This window comes from Bufo gargarizans, chromosome 2 (genome assembly GCF_014858855.1).
Source record: "Bufo gargarizans isolate SCDJY-AF-19 chromosome 2, ASM1485885v1, whole genome shotgun sequence".
Lineage (NCBI taxonomy): Eukaryota > Metazoa > Chordata > Amphibia > Anura > Bufonidae > Bufo > Bufo gargarizans.
In genome coordinates this window covers 27867887-27880817 of record NC_058081.1, presented here as the reverse complement: position 1 = coordinate 27880817, position 12931 = coordinate 27867887, and the positions used below count along the sequence as shown (strand labels likewise).

Genomic DNA, 12931 nt, shown 5'->3' with positions numbered 1-12931 from the left:
ACTGATTCTCTGCTGACATTAAGCCAGATTCTCTGTTACGGGACCTCTCTCCTCTGGCTGGGTGCCTGGGCCTAAATATCTGACAATATACTGTTACAGTGGTGGCTGACGTGAAGCCTGATTCTCTGCTATGACATGCAGACTGATTCTCTGCTGACATGAAGCCAGATTCTCTGTTACGGGACCTCTTTCCTCTGGCTGGGTGCCTGGGCCTAAATATATGACAATGGACTGTTGCAGTGGTAGGTGACGTGAAGCCTGATTCTCTGCTATGACATGCAGACTGATTCTCTGCTGACATGAAGCCAGATTCTCTGTTACGGGACCTCTCTCCTCTGGCTGCGTGCCTGGGCCTAAATATATGACAATGGACTGTTGCAGTGGTGGGTGACGTGAAGCCTGATTCTCTGCTATGACATGCAGACTGATTCTCTGCTGACATGAAGCCAGATTCTCTGTTACGGGACCTCTCTCCTCTGCCTGGGTGCCTGGGCCTAAATATATGCCAATGGACTGTTCCAATGTTGGGTGACGTGAAGCCCGATTCTCTGCTGTGACATGCAGACTGATTCTCTGCTGACATGAAGCCAGATTCTCTGTTACGGGACCTCTCTCCTCTGGCGTGGTGCCTGGGCCTAAATATATGACAATGGACTGTTACAGTGGTGGGTGACGTGAAGCCTGATTCTCTGCTATGGGACCTCTCTCCAATTGATATTGGTTATTTTTATTTATTTTATTTTTATTTTATTTTTATTTTTATTCATTTCCCTATCCACATTTGTTTGCAGGGGATTTACCTACACGTTGCTGCCTTTTGCAGTCTTCTAGCTCTTTCCTGGGCTGTTTTACAGCCTTTTTAGTGCCGAAAAGTTCGGGTCCCTATTGACTTCAATGGGGTTCGGGTTCGGGACGAAGTTCGGGTCGGGTTCGGATTCCGAACCCGAACATTTCCATGAAGTTCGGCCGAACTTCTCGAACCCGAACATCCAGGTGTCCGCTTAACTCTAAATATAACTAATTATATACAATCATTAACTACTAAAAAGTACCTTAGATGTATTAACTTACTGGTGTGACAGATGGTTACCTCATAATATATACACAAAGATGCTGCATGCTGCATGCTTATGAGCTGATTTGAGTCCGGCGTGATGTCATTGGGCCAGATTTATCATGACTCTGACAGCTCACTCCACTTTCACATATGGCTAAAGTCAGTTTAAGCCAAGTCAGATTTATGAACGGCCCTTTAAGACTGATATGGTTTGACGGTAGCAGTTTATCCGTCAGTAAGCAGCTTTACATAAGTCGCACGTCTTTACGAAAAAGTCGCACGTCTTTACGAAAAAGTCACATGTTCTATTAAAAAGTCTCATAAGATAAGCATGGTCCTCACTGGAGTGAAATTGCGCAATTTTTTGAGACTTTTTTGCCACTTTTTAAATAGAATCAATAGTAAATCTGTCTAGAGATTAATTTATATAATAAAACACGCCCACTTTTAGAAAACTGGCGAGCATAGTGCAGAGCTGAAAAAAGTCGCAAATTTTTGCGCAGTTTTAGTGATTGCGCAAAAATGTGCGACTTTTTCACTCCATTATTCTGACTTGAGCTAATGATACATCTGGCCCCTTGAGTCCAGCGTATATTTAATTCAGAGCTATAGCCACTCCCCTGCCCACCTGCTGCTAATTCAGCAGCCGGTGGGCGGGGAGAGTCAGGAGCTCATGAATATTCAGGACTCATCATTATCAGCTGGAGCTTTTCAATACAAGATGTTGGCAGATTGACTGGGTCAATTAAAGAAAGTGACCCAGCATTTTGCTAAGAGAATCAGTCACTTATTTATGTTGCCCTTAGTTAGGACACCATAAAACTGGTGACAGGTTCCCTTTAAGGAGAAGCACAGGCAAGAGAACCCATATCACTTAGGAAGAAAGGCGACCCACAACAGCTCCAGTAGTTGTTAGCTAGCGTGATATCACCGGCGCTCTGATTTGGAGTGCAAGCTTTTTTGAATAGGAAATGTGCTGCCGGCCGGGGCACGTTTTCCAAGTACACAGACTGACTGCTTCCACCGGACTGGAGGATCTGTTCTGGTATAGAGCAAAGCAAGCTTTGGATGCTTCATCCGAAGTCGCTTCGTTTAAAAATTCAGAATAAAACTGCACGGAGATCCGTCTCCGTACAGTATTAGAATGTAAGGGCTCCAATGAGCCAAAGTTAGTTAGTAATTATCAAAGTCGCGCGTGACTTTGTTGAATAACTTCGGTAGTTGATTTTTAAAGTGGAAAACCACTTTAAAACTTGGGAACAAACTCTGCTTCGGTTCTGAGGTACTAGTCGGAACCGAAGCCAAATAACTGAAGCTGAATAACTTACTAAGGCTCATAGGAGCCCATAAATTCTAATATTGTATGGAGACGAATCTCCATAGAGTATTATAACGAAGTTTTGAACGAAGCAAATTCAGATGAAGCATCCGAAGCCCACTTCGCTTAACACTAATCGGGACAAATATCATGTATTCACCACTACACATCAACATTGGAGACCCTCCTCTACAAGTACAGGTAGGTGTGACGGTGTCACATATAGATACTACTTAGAGGACAGCAGACATGGTAGAACCCCGCTTCTAGTCATTGGTACTTAAGTGCAGTCAGAGAGTAAGAACAGGAATTCTTCTTTTACTTCTTTACTTTGTCATTGCACCACTGACCTTCCTTGCAGCATACTCAAAACATTTTTAAATAAGAGCGCCAGTAAAGTTGTTTTATTTCCATTTATCCATTGTTTGGACAAATTGTTGTTTTTTTTTCTAAAAACTGTTTAAAATTTCTTTTTTGGCCCCTAAAAATTTGTTAAAATGGTCTTCAAATTCCAGGTCTTTACTAGCAGGGGTGCACCGCCAATGAGGCGAGGTGAGGTGATTTGGCTCAGGTGGCGCCAGGTAGGGACAAGTGGGAGTGATCTCTCCATGCCCCACCATTTCCTCTAATAGGCTTTAGTTCTAATGCCTATAGCCTATCAGAGGCCAGTGCCATCATCATCGCTCTGCATACAGCTCAGGGCACAGACAAGAAGAGGTCTATGACTGTGTCCTGCACCACATTGCTGACAGCAGAATAGAGGTAAGTATTTAAAGTGTATTTTTATTTGGCAGTAGGCTGTTTGGTCACAATGTGGCATTAATATTTTGTAACTGGGGGAAAGCACTATGGTGACATTGGGGGCTCTAAACAGGGGTGTTTTTGTACTAGCACACATTATAAGGGGGCCACTAGGGGGACATTCATTCTACCAGGGCACAAAAATGGGGTAACTTTTTTGTACTGACACACGTTATAAAGGAGCATTGTTGTACTGGCATACATTATAAGGGGGTATTTTTATACTGGCACATATTCTAAGGGATCTACTATGGGGAAATTCGTTCTACTGTGGGCATTAAAAGGGGGTCGTTTTTGTACTGGCACACACTATAAGGGAGCATTGTCGTACTGGCACACATTGTAAGGAGGAATTATTTTACTGGCAAACATCATAAGGGGCCATTTTTTGTACTGGCACATGTTATGGAGACATCACTGGATATAATAGGTATGTGGTCAGGGCCGGTGCAAGGATTTTTGCCAACACAAGCGAAGCTACATTTTAGCGCCCCCCCTCGCAGCTCACCTGGCCCTGGTCCCATCTGCAGCAGCTGGCTTCTCCTCTGTGTGGTCCTGGTATCTTCTCTCTGCTTCAGACAATCACTGGTTTGATGACGGTATTTTTCGCCCTCTAAGGTTTTAGAGGAGGATAATAAGAAAAAATATTTTCTATTACACCTCAGGTCAGACCAGCAATCAGACCCACAATGTTAATCAGACCTCAGCTCACAGCCAGAATCAGACCCCCAATGTTAATCAGACCTCAGATCAGACCCCCAATGCCTCAGATTAGACCCCATGTCAGCCATATGCCCCACATCAGCCATCATGCCTCACATGTCAGCCATCAGCCCCCATCCATCAGCCTGCCATGTCAGCCATCAGCCCCCATTGTCAGCCATCAGCCCCCATTGTCAGCCATCATGCCCCCATGTCAGCCATCATGCCCCCATGTCAGCCATCATGCCCCCATGTCAGCCATCATGCCCCCAATGTCAGCCATCAGCCCCCCATGTCAACCATCAGCCCCCATTGTCAGCCACAATGCCCCCTTGTCAGCCATGATGTCCCCATGTCAGCCATCATGCCCCCATCTCAGCCATCATGCTCCCCCATGTCAGCAGGAAGCGGTGAGTACAGATCCTTCACCGTTTCCTGTTCCTCCGATACTAATGGAAGCGCTTCATTAGTGTTCGCCCCATAAGACGTAGGCATTTTTTTTGGGGGGGAATGCATCTTATGGGGTGAAAAATACGGGGTATTTAAAAATATAAAAACGACTCGTCTCTGCGCCCTAAGGCAGTCGCTTGGTCTGCGACGGCCTGTATGTGGTGTTGTATTACCTTGTATGTTTTGTAGAACTGCCACTCTATGTAATGTTTTCCAAGTATGTCTTTAACATTAGGACTGGAAGGAAGAGGTTAAGTTGAGGATTTGGCATGAGAGGGGGGGGGGGGGTGGCGTTTCAGTTTTCGCCTCACACAGCAGAAAGGCTAGGAGCACCTTTGTTCACTAGTAGTTTAAAATTGTCTTTCTAGTCCTTATAAAATTGATAAAAGGTAGGTTCACCCGTGACTGATTAGCTGTAGAATGCCATCCTAGGTATAAATTGACATGCTTCAGATTAACAATCCAGCCACCCAAGCTCTCCTGATGGCCGCAGATCAGGTACATAATCATCGGATGCTCAATGGCCGCAGTTGCCCTCCTGAACTCAACTGTGTTACTATCCTAAGGACCATGATACAGCTGAATACTGTGGAAAGGACGGCAGTATTTTGTGCTGCACTGTAGTATTCGAATCTGTTGTGGTGGTACTTTGTGCTTCAAAATGGTATTGCAGGCCCTGTCTACTTCTGTTGTCCCTGCCTACTTGTGTTGCTCTGTCTTCTATCAATTTACTCCTGCTTACAACATGGGGCCACTTTGTTCCTTTTTTTTCCAGGGCCACTTTAAGTTCCCAATCTGCCCCTGATGCCACCATGGAGATGTGGAGCAGCTGTTATGGCCAGGGACAGTACTTGTCTTTGATGGCCCACTGGGGCCGTGCCGCACCACAGCCACGAGGCCAGGTCCTATTGACACCTCCAGGTTTTGTTAGTACATACGCTTATCCACCTCCTCCAGGTCCTCCTCAAAGGATAACCTCCAGTCCCCCACAGATGTAGGGTAGAGCGTTGCTTCTGCAACACGCCAGACCTGCAGGGTATGACGAAGTGAGGTCACAGTTATGGGCAATCGAGGGTACTCACTATATTTGAAGAACCCTGGGCAGGCGCGTGGCAGTGAAGGAGAGGTAGACACAGTTCCTCTGGGGCACGCTCTGTAGATAGGGACCAGGCCTGATGGTAGTTGAGGTGCCCTGGATGTTACAGGTATTTCGTGTGCCTGGGGCAAGGTCCCTGTAGTATTCGTGACGCCAGTGCCTTTGGACGGTGGCACGCCGGTTGGTGGTTGGAATGACGAAGGTACACAAGTATGCAGTGAACCAAACGTAAACTTTACTGAACAATCCAACTTTGTACAGCAGGGAGTAATATAGTCTCTGTATTACAGTTCCACAAAAGGGGCTTATTCACAAGTACGGCAGGCAATAGTCACGCAAGTTACACTGAGGGTAAATTCCACAAGCACTCAGCAGCAGGTTGTACTTTTCCTAGAATCACTGTACACTGTCCTTTATAGAACTCCCACTCTGGCTTGATAACTCCCAAGGCCCGGATGCCTAAAAGGGTGGCTTATATCCTTGGTTACCTCCTTCCTCAGGTATTATACTGCTTGCTATGATTCCTAAGATCTTCTGCCTATCAGGGTCACTTCACTTACCCTGGGACGCCTCCTCTTATCAGGTAGATAACTGTAAGTTTCTCCCAGGAGGTTGGATCCTTCAACTGGGGTGTCTCTACTGAGCTGATCCTAGCCTCAGGAGCTTCAGGTGGACGAGCTGACTCCTCTAGTCCCCTGGAATGAACTACCACTTCCCTGTCTGGGCCTTCCTATATGTAACTAGGGCTCTCCAGCTCCCTCTAACGTCTGGGAGGCTAAACTACACCCTGACAGGCCTGACACCCAGATAATACAGGGGAAAACATGCACATGACATAAAATGCAATGAATACACATTAACCTGTGCAGTGCCCACCTTTACCTAGTGGGACACTACATACCCCCACGCTATAACGTTGCCCGTCCTCGGCGCAACATGGAGGGTCCGCCCATCTGGAACGGCAACCTGAAAGATAGCAGAGAACATACATATGCAATATTCACCACATTAACAATGTAACAGTTATTAAATGCACTGAAAGGAGTGATGACAAGGGGCGTTGTTCTCTTCTCTCAGGATAAGGTGAGGGAACAGGGGCGCTGACCTGGCACAGCGTATCAATAACCCAGGATAGTCCATATAAAATGTAGATAAACAGAAGTCCTTGGAGGCTCAAAGAACAACATGAGTCCGTACCCAGGCTTGCAACGGTTAAACAGGGGTTTCCCGTGAGGGGCTACCTGGTCCCATAACATAGTCCACAAACCTCACAGGACGATGCCCCCTGGTAGAACGGGTAGACCTCCTTACTGGCAGGGATTCTTCCTGCCTGGCTTCAGGAATGTCAGAGGAGCCCATTGCCTCTGGAGCTTCTTCAGGAGGCTGAGGGCTAACGGGAACAGGAGCAGGAACCAATAGATTCAACCAAGGCGTGAGGGCCCAGTGGAGCGGCTCTTTATCATGGATTAAGTTTTCCACAGCCTGCATGGGGTCCATAGGTGGAGCCGGCAACTCTTCCTCAGTAGGCTCAGGTTCCATCTCCTCCGCCGCTGGTTCTCCTTCTATACAGGGCTTGAGGCGGTTCCTGTGAACAACTTGGGGACCTTTTCCTTCCCTGGAGATCTGGTAAATGTGGGCCTGCAGCATTAGGTATGGCAGTGATAAGATAGGGAATCCTTTTCCATTTGCTGTCCAACTTGCTGGTCCGGTGGTTGTTTTTCAACCATACCTTGTCTCCCAGAGCCAGGGGTCCCGCATGGGCAGTCTGGTCAAAGTCTTTCTGCTGCCTTTCTCGGACAATCTCCATCCGTTCCTGGACAATCTCCTTAGCATTAAGAAGACGCCTTTGGTGCTCCACTACCCAGTCAGTCTTGGGCAGTGGGTTGATCTCATCCGGCACTTGTACCCCTAGGGAGTGGTCCGCAGGCAATCTCCCTTGTCGGCCGAACATCAAATAGAACGGGGTATAACCGGTGGAACAGTGGATGGTGTTATTGTAAGTGTACATAAGCTGCGGCAACAAAGTAGGCCAATCTCCCCTCGTCTCAGGGGGTACTGCTCTCAGCATTTCAATGAGAGTCTTATTCATTTTCTCACAGAGTCCGTTACCTTGCGGATGATAGGCGGTGGTCCGGACCTTCTGGCAGTTGTGTAGCAGGCACATCTCATGGAACAGCTGTGACTCAAATGCGGACCCTTGATCAGTGAGGATCCTTTCTGGGCAACCGTAGGGCAGCAGGAAATGCTTCCAGAACGCCTCCGCTGTGGTCTTTGCTGTCAGGTCTTTCACAGGCACTGCTACGACAAACTTAGTGAAATGATCAATTATAGTCATGGCATATGTATACCCTGAGCGACTCGGCTCTAACTTTACATGATCAATGGCAACAAGTTCTAAAGGAGCCTTACTTACGATGGGATGGAGAGGCGCCCTCTGGTCATGGCGTTCAGTTCGCCCCACAGCACAGGCAGTGCATTCTCGGCACCATTTCTCGATATCTTCTCTCATCCCGATCCAATAGAATCTTCTGCGAATGGTGGCCTCAGTCTTTTGCACACCGAAGTGTCCGGACTGGTTGTGATACATATCCAGCACCAGGCTGGCATCCCGACGTGGCAGGAGAATTTGATACACTCTATCATAGGACACTGGATCCAGACTCCTTCTGAGCAACAGGCCCTTTTGAAGGAATAGTTGATGGCGATGTCTCCACAGTCTCACTAGCTCTGGGTCTGCACTCTTCCTGCGGATCCTCTCAGGGACTTTTCCACTGGTAAGGAAGTCGAGCAGTTCACCGAGGACTCTACTTTCGGACTGGAGCTTAATCCATCTTTCTTGATCGCCTCTGGACTCAGGACCATCTGATGAGGAAGGATCAGCAGCAGGGGAAACTTCAGTACGTATGTTATCCTGCTGGGTAAATTTGTTATAAAACGCTGGCATCTCCACCTCTTCCCAGGCATCCTTCGGTTCATCTGGGGCTTCTGTAGTGGGGAGTCGTGACAGAGCATCAGCATTCTCATTGGAGCGGCCTGCCCGGTACTTCACGGTAAAATCATAGTTGGCCAGGCGGGAGGCCCACCTTTGCTCCAGTGCCCCTAATTTGGCTGTATTCAGATGTGCCAGGGGATTATTATCTGTGAAGGCAACAAACGGTGTGGCAGCGAGATAGTCTTTAAACTTTTCGGTCACAGCCCACACTAAGGCAAGAAACTCCAGCTTGAAAGAACTGTAATTCTGGTCGTTCTTCTCAGCTCCCTTCAGGGATCTGCTGGCATAGGCAATCACCCTTTCTTTGTTATCTTGCACTTGAGCCAACACGGCCCCCAGGCCTCTTTTACTGGCATCTGTGTAGAGGTGGAATGGCTTCTGATAGTCTGGGTAACCCAGAACAGGGGGTTCAGTCAACTTCTGCTTTAGGAGTTGGAAGGCAATTCCCCGCTCTTCATTCCATTCAACAGGAATAGGAGTCTTTGGGCTCTTTTTTGGATGCCCCCTCAAGAGTTCCTGGATGGGATCCGCAATTTGTGCGAAATGCGGGATGAATCGCCTATAGTACCCTGCAAAACTGAGAAAGCTTCTCACCTCTTTCACGGTCGTAGGAGTAGGCCAGTTACGGACAGCAGCAAGTTTGTCAGGGTCAGGCTGTACTCCTTCGGCACTGACAATGTGCCCGAGATATCTGACGGCTGGTTTCAGCAGGTGGCACTTGGATTGCTTGATTTTGAGGCCATATTTAGAAAGAACTTGAAACACCTCACCCAGGTGCTTTAGATGGTCCTCATACGTCTTGGAGTATATAATGACGTCATCCAGGTATAATAGCACCGTCTCAAAATTCCTATGGCCTAAACAACGTTCCATCAGCCTCTGGAACGTTCCTGGAGCATTACACAGTCCAAACGGCATATAATTAAATTCAAACAGGCCCATAGGTGTAGTAAAAGCGGTCTTTTCTCGATCTTCTGGGGCCATGGGTACTTGCCAGTACCCGCTGGTTAAGTCCAAGGTGGAGAAATAGGCTGATGACCCCAGGGCAGTCAAGGACTCCTCGATGCGTGGCAATGGATATGCATCCTTGTGGGTGATTTGATTAATTTTCCTGTAATCCTCGCAGAACCTTATGCCGCCATCTTTTTTTCGAACAATTACTAGGGGCGCAGCCCAGGGACTATGGCTGTCCCGGATTATGTTAGAGTCTTTCATCTCTTGTATCATCTCTTTCACAGACTGATAGGTAGTAGGTGGTATGGGTCTGTGCCTCTCCTTAATAGGAGGGTGAGAGCCAGTGGGTATGGTATGTTTGATCACACTGACCTCTCCATAGTCTGTAGAGTGTTTGCTGAAGCCTGGTGGTGCTCCTTCACCAGCTTCAGGACCCCCTCTATTTGCTCCTTTGGGGTGGATTCGTTCCCCACATGTAGTTCTTCCCACCAGGATGCCGTAGGGGTGCTGCTGTTCTGCGCGGTCTGGAATGCCTCCGCTGCAGGCAGACGGATCACATCCTGGAAAGACACCTGTAAAAGCTGAGCAACGGGGCAATGTTTAAAGAGGGTAACAGGATGATCACCAAAGTTGATTAAACGAACAGGCACTTTACCTTGGGACACGGTCACCATGCTCTTGGCTGTCCGTACGAAAGGATGATCCTTAATAGGAATAGGTTCCACTCGGGCTTGATAGTCCTGGCCCTGGATCCCTAATACAGCACGGCACCACAGGATGATCTGGGAATTTGGAGGCAAAACCACCGGCTGGTTATCCCGGATCCGGACAGTGCAAATTTCTCCTTTCTTGTTGGCGAACCTTTGTTGAGCGCACAGCACGCTAATAGTTTTCTGAATAACTCTTCTGGAAGCAGGTGAGGCGGATGATATGGTTTGGTTCAATGCTTCAAGCACTTCGGAGTAACAATTTTTAAGAACATTAGTCCCTAAGATCACGGGGTGTCCTCCTTTACCTCTGGCTTGTACCACAATCACGCCTTGCTGTGGCAGGGTGGCTTCTCCCACCTGAAGAGTAGGTTCCCAATACCCATGCACTTTCACTGGCTTACCGTTGCTAGCGATAATATCTAGCCAGGACTCTGGTGGCTGGGTGAGGAGACTTGGATCCCAGAACTTGTCAAAGGCAGGCCGTTGAATGGTGGTGACCTGTGACCCGGTGTCCAACAGGGCTTCAAAGGGTATCCCGTTGATGCATATATTAATTTTCGGACGGGACCCGACATACTTAGGCATCCAGTTTGGATCCTTTGGACCTTCTGTTCTACCTCCCGAGGGGCGGTCCTCTGCCTCAGGGGTTAGTCGTTTAACTGCCAGCACATTGATTCAGTATGTCCATACTTCTTGCAATGCTGGCAGACAGGCTGTTTTCTACTTCTGGGCCGGTACTTCAGTCGCCCATCAGGCTCTTTTGGATACACATCTCCATATGCAGGTGGGAGCCTGGGAGGAAGGGGATCCTTATCTTCTAGTAACAATGGTCTCTCCCACGCCTCTATCTTCTTGCACACCTTCTCTAGACTCAGAGTAAGATAGTTCACTTGCTCCATTAATGCTGCCACTACATCCGTGACTGGAGCTTGGGTGGCTTGACTGGCTCCTGCGGACCCCACATTAATAGTCTTTGGCTGACAAGCCTGGGGTTCAGGGAAGGTTGCTGGCCCTGGAGCAGGGTTCTGGCCCAGTATGCTGATGGCCAACTCTTTAAAATCCAAGAATGTACAGTGAGGGTGTTGAGCTGACAACATCCGCAGCTGGCCCTTTAAATGTTCAGTACTTATGCCTGCAATGAATTGCTCTCTAAGAGTCCGGTCCTGGTCCTCAGCTTCTTTAGGATCCACTTGGACTACAGCTCTCAGCGTCTCCTGTAAGGAGAGGGCAAAATCACGGAGCGACTCTCCAGGCTGCTGTTTTCTGCTGAAGAAACGCATTTTAACTTCTGACACCGTTCTGGCTTCAAACGTGGTACCCAAACGTTCAAAGATCTGTTCCAGGCTATTTTTCTCAGAACGGGGCCATGACATTACTTCCCGGCGGGCAGCCCCTTCTAATTGAGCTAAGAGGATCTCCATTTGCTTCTCAGCATTGATGGGATAAAGCCGGAACAGAGCCAGTATTTGTTCCTTAAAGTCTTTTAACTTGTGGGCTTCCCCTGAATAACGTGGGAACCAGGGGGCCCCGAAATAGTACGGCATGGTTAGCGGCATCAGGCTTGGCGGTGCCGCGGCGGCAGGGGCCCCAGAGTCGGCTGCGGGTACTTCGGCAGGCGCGACTGGGGCTGCCTGTGCGATTTCCTCAACCGCGGACATGGCGTTGCTAGGTGGGTATGGCCCTTTAAATGTAGCGGAGCGGACCGGAGCAGCTTTGGCAGTAACTTAAATTTTTTTTTTTAGACAGGTCTTTCACGACCAGCGGGGATCCCTCCGGTGCCTTGGCAGGGGTCGGGGAGCTTCCGGACAGGTAAGCGGAGAAGCCGGTAAAAGTTTTTAAAGTCAGTACTCACTCCGGTGGTGCTCGCTCCAAGTCTCGCGAGATGCGCAGCTACGGGTGTCGGACGTCTTGCATACCACGTCAGCAGGTAGGCACGGCCTCTCGTAGCTCCGGGATTCAGGTAGGCGGGGTTCTTCTTCCTGGTTGGCTGGGCGATGGCTCCGCCTGATTCTTTTCGCGCCAAAGTCCTCTTTTTCGCGCCAAACAGCTCCACGAGGCGCACTTGTAATCCGATCAGGTTAAATGAGCAATATGACTGTCTATTCACTGACAGCAAGCGGTGACTCAAATCGGCAGAAAATAGTCCATACACTGCAATCTTCACACCGCAAATATTACAGTTCACTTTGGCCCAGTAATTTGCAATAAAATAATTAGGGCTTGTCACTTTAAGACAATTTTCAGCACACAGTTTTTATATCCGCTATGGCGCAGGAATATTCGTATCCTGTTCGTGACGCCAATTTATGCAACACGCCAGACCTGCAGGGTATGACGAAGTGAGGTCACAGTTATGGGCAATCGAGGGTACTCACTATATTTGAAGAACCCTGGGCAGGCGCGTGGCAGTGAAGGAGAGGTAGACACAGTTCCTCTGGGGCACGCTCTGTAGATAGGGACCAGGCCTGATGGTAGTTGAGGTGCCCTGGATGTTACAGGTATTTCGTGTGCCTGGGGCAAGGTCCCTGTAGTATTCGTGACGCCAGTGCCTTTGGACGGTGGCACGCCGGTTGGTGGTTGGAATGACGAAGGTACACAAGTATGCAGTGAACCAAACGTAAACTTTACTGAACAATCCAACTTTGTACAGCAGGGAGTAATATAGTCTCTGTATTACAGTTCCACAAAAGGGGCTTATTCACAAGTACGGCAGGCAATAGTCACGCAAGTTACACTGAGGGTAAATTCCACAAGCACTCAGCAGCAGGTTGTACTTTTCCTAGAATCACTGTACACTGTCCTTTATAGAACTCCCACTCTGGCTTGATAACTCCCAAGGCCCGGATGCCTA

The 12931-nt window shown here is 48.4% G+C and overlaps 1 protein-coding gene across 2 annotated transcripts in view; it reads left to right on the top strand.

The window, feature by feature from the left end:
• LOC122929259 (chromaffin granule amine transporter-like) overlaps positions 1–12931 on the top strand; it is a 325489-nt gene that overhangs the window by 195880 nt on the left and 116678 nt on the right. The window lies entirely within an intron of this gene.